The sequence below is a fragment of the Lactuca sativa genome, chromosome 3 (assembly GCF_002870075.4).
Source record: "Lactuca sativa cultivar Salinas chromosome 3, Lsat_Salinas_v11, whole genome shotgun sequence".
NCBI classification, from domain to species: Eukaryota; Viridiplantae; Streptophyta; class Magnoliopsida; order Asterales; family Asteraceae; genus Lactuca; species Lactuca sativa.
In genome coordinates this window covers 27354441-27359098 of record NC_056625.2, presented here as the reverse complement: position 1 = coordinate 27359098, position 4658 = coordinate 27354441, and positions in this window count along the sequence as shown.

The following is a 4658-nucleotide window of genomic DNA, read 5'->3' as shown; positions in this document are numbered from 1 at the left end:
AATCATCGTGAGACATGATGAAAAACTTGTTACTTTAATCTTCTTGAATCGGACTTGTAAATATGAGACTAGGGTTTTATCGAACACTAAAATACTCTGTCGACAAGAAGAAGACGCCTTCTAATTATTCGATAAAATCGAAAACCCTAATGGATTCTTCAAACAGAAGAGATGCATATGTATTACACAGTCTCCTGCTCTGATACCAATTGATGAGAATATGGAGCTATTAGATCAATAGATTCAAAACAAATAAAAAGTAACTAAGAACACAAGAATGAGACAAATGATGTCGAATGATTAATCCTTCACGCCTCAGAAGAACTCGATGAAGAACTTTGATTGTAGAGGTGTGTATAGGGTTACAATGCAAAAGCAGTTATTGAGATCTCTATCTTAACGCAATACATGCATGCATAATATATAGTCTAACCCTAAGCATAAACCACGAATGGACACGCCCAATCCGGATAAATAAAACAAAAACATTTAAGCCCAATAAGACGCAACTCTAATACCCAACAGAACGATACTTGCATCGAGCATTCCTAAACCATTCAAGATCCTTAGAAAAGATTTCTCATCCAAAGGCTTTATGAAAATGTTAGAAAGTTGATCCGTCATCTTGAAAAAATGAACCTCGATATTTCCATCCTTGACATGATCCTTGATAAAATGGTATCGAAGTGTTATGTGCTTTGTCTTCGAATGTTGCAGTGGATTATGACAGATGCAAATGGAATTTGTGAATCACAATATAAAGGTATCTTCTTCATATTGATTGTTTAATAACGAATTTGGCTTTGAATCCATATGAACTGAGAAGTGCAAGCTGCAGTAGCAACATATTCTGCTTCTGTTGTGGAAATTGAAACACAAGTTTGTTTCTTCGACTGCTAGCTTACAAGCTTTCCGTCCAAAAGCTGAAATCCATCAGAAGATCTTTTTCTGTTGAGTTGACACCCACCAAGGCCTGCATCATAAAACGTGTGTATGAAAAATCCAGTTTTTTAAAGGATAGCACAAACCCAAGGAGACAGTTCGTTTGAGATATCGAAAGATATTCTTGACCGTTGTTAGATGGGGTTCTTTGGGATTCGACTGATACTTGTCACAATAAAAAATAACTAACATAATACCAGGTATACTAGCAGTTAAGTATATTAAAGAACCAGCATGCCGCTGCATAATGTGAGATCGACAACATGCTTATCCATCGAAGGTCCTAAGCACGTGGCGACTGCCATCGGTACTTTTAATTTTGAACTATTTGTCATGCCAAATTTCTCAAGCAGGTTACAAGAGTACTTTTCTTGATTTATGAAAAATCCATCCCTACTTTGATGAATATTCAACCCCAAAATATTATTTATCTTACCCATCATACTCATCTCGAACTAGCTTTTCATCGTATTCTCAAATTCCCTGGACAACGAAACGTCAGTTGAGCCAAAAATAATATCATCTACATAAATTTGAACTAGCATCAAATAATTCCGTACTTTCTTTCAAAATAGAGTAGGATCAACTGATCCTTGTTTAAATTTAGAAGGTTTCAAGAAATTGGTAGGAGTTGCATACCAGGCTCGAGGTGCTTGTTTGAAACCATAAACAACTTTATTGAGAATATAACAATGATCAAGGAATTTATCATTTACAAAACCTGGTGGTTGCTCAACGTACATAGTTTCTTCTAATAATCCATTGAGGAAAACTCACTTGACACCCATTTGATATACATCAAAGTCCTTGTGTGTTGCATAAGCAAGAAATATTCGAACAGCCTCGAGTCTCGCGACATGGGTAAAGGTTTCATCATAGTTACTACCATCTTGTTGCGAATATCGTTTTACAAACAATCTTGATTTGTTTATAACAACATTACCTTCTTTGTCAATTTGATTTTTAAATATCCATTTTAATCCAATGAGTGAAACATTATCCGGTTTTGAAACTAGTCTCCAAACCTTATTGCGTTCGAATTCGACAACTTCAGATTCCATAGCAACAATCGAATCAATATCATCCAATGTTACCTTAACTATTTGCAGTTCCATTTTCGAAATGAAGACATTAAACAAACAAAATTTTTGGTGACCATTCAGTACCTTATTTTTAGCACGAATTTGTGCCCTTGTCAAAACTCCAGCTTGAGGATCACCAAGAACTTTTTACTTAAAATGATTTTGTGTCCATCTATCCATCGGTGGATATGCAGGATCGAAATCCAAACGTGCTTCTTTGAATATTTTATCTGATTCTGAACCTTCACATATATTAGACACATTATCACAAACATCATCAAAATTATTAGAAATGCTATGCACCCCCTCGATATAAGCATTATGTCTTGATCCACTTAGCTCCCCCACGACTAATGGATTTATATTGTAGTGCTCCCCCTCCCCCTCGACATCTACATTTTCTTGCCTATTCTCCCCCTTGAATTGATGTGTATCATGCTCCCCCTCAACAGTAGACTCATGAATATTATCTTGTGATATCGAACTCAGTTGCTCTCCTTCCACTTGATTATCGTTCAAAATAGGTAGACTTTCAACTTTTACTTGTGACGTGGATGAAGATTAAGAATCAATGTCTTCCCTCGTTACCTTCGAGTCATCAGAATGCTTTGATGATTCAGGAATCCGATTATCTTCAGCATGAACTTCAGCATTAATTGCTCTGTCTAGAACACCAAAAAATAAGTCATAATCAATACCGAAAGAATTAACAATTGGTGACTCATTATTTTTTCTGAAATAATTGGTTGTTGTGCGACAGTCTGCTCGACACGTTTAACATGATAATAATCAAAAGTATGATTCAATGTCTCCTCAATCTTCCTTTTTTAGTTATTCAAAACCCGATATGTTATTAAGTTGTATGAGTATCCCAAGAAAATCCCTTCATCAGCTTTGGACTGAAATTTGGAAAGGTTATCTTTGAGATTTATAATGAAGCACCTACAACTAAAAACTTGGAAAATTTCCACATTAGGTTTTCGATTGTTTATAATTTCATAAGGGGTGGTGTTAAAGAGACGATGAATGAGCGATCTGTTTTTTGTAAAACATGGTATCGAGACTTCTTATACCCATATATATTGAGGCAAGCTTCCATAGGTCAGCATTGTCCTTGTAGCTTCATATAGAGATCTGTTTCTCCATGCGATAACGCCATTTTGTTGTGGTGTGTAAGGAGATGAAGAATTATGTGTATTCCCTAGTTTAGCCAAAAAGGAATCATGAACTTAATTCTTAAATTCAGAGCCATTATCGCTCTTGATTTTTCTAACTTTCTTTCTCAGACTCAGTTCGATGTTCTTGATAAAATCAATCATGAATTGAGCAGTTTCTGCGAAGAAAAAAAACCCAAGTAAACCTTGAAAAATCATCGATGGTGACCAATATATACTTCTTCTTGTTGAGAGTCTCAACAATCGAAGGTCAAAAAAGGTCAATGTGAAGAAGTTCCAGAGCTTCGATGATCTTTGAGTCGATGACGATGGGATGACCTTGACGATGTTGCTTGCCCTATTCAGGTGATCCACATAATGAATCATTATCAAATTTTAATATATGTAAGCCACGAACAAGTTCATATATAAACAGTTTGTGAAGGTTCTTAAAATTCAGATGGGAGAGTCTTCGATGCTACAGCCAGCTAAGATCATATGATGCTTTCAAAATTAAGTAAGCAAACAGAGGGAACACCGACAATGGGTTTCATGTCGAGTGTGAACATATCACTTTTTCTTTTAGATTTAAGTAGTACTACCTTTGTTTCCTTGTTAGAGATGAGATTACCTTCCTCATCGAATACTACTTGATTACCAGTGCCCACAACAAATTGTGATACACTTATCAAGTTATGTTCAAGACCTTCGACGTATGCCACCCGGTTGAGTGTAAATTTTCCATTCATTACTTTCCCATAACATTTTACCTTGAATTTTTGGTTATTTCCATACTTCACTACTTCAACATTCTCTAGACTTCGAAAGTCATGCAGATTTTCCTTCTTACCTATCATGTGATGTGAGCAACCACTGTCTATATACCAGTGTTCGTCATATTGCTCGTCACTCAATACCTACAATCAATTAAAAGAATTTAGATCCCCAAGAATTTTTTGGGTCCGTGGATATTAACATGGAATGCGTGGTGAAATGAAGAACCTAGTACCTAAGTTCGAACTTTCGACTTTAAGCTATCTATTAAGTCAACTTCGACATTGTTGGGCATTGAAATGAAATCATTCGTAGGGATTCAACCTCTGTCTTCGATATTTCTTTCCATCTTTTCACTGACGGAGTTGATTCCATTGATGATGAATTACCATTTCGTGACTCGTTCAAGTAGCTTTCGTAAGTATCCTTGATTTGTTGTTAAGAAAACTTTCCCTCTTGGTATTGTTTCCCTTTGCCTTCGAGCCAATGGTTTATATTCTTCACATTGGTCTTTCCTTTGACAAAAAAAGCTTTTACTATCTGCTTCGATTCTGGATTTGGAAAGTGAGGTTATGTTGGTTTAAACGGTTCATTTTTCTTTCAATTAACTTCCCTCCTTTCCATATTTCGATTTGGAAAATATTGTTTTGAAAAAGATGTGTTTGGAGAATTGTGAAATCGAGTTTGAAAATGTTTGTTATAACCA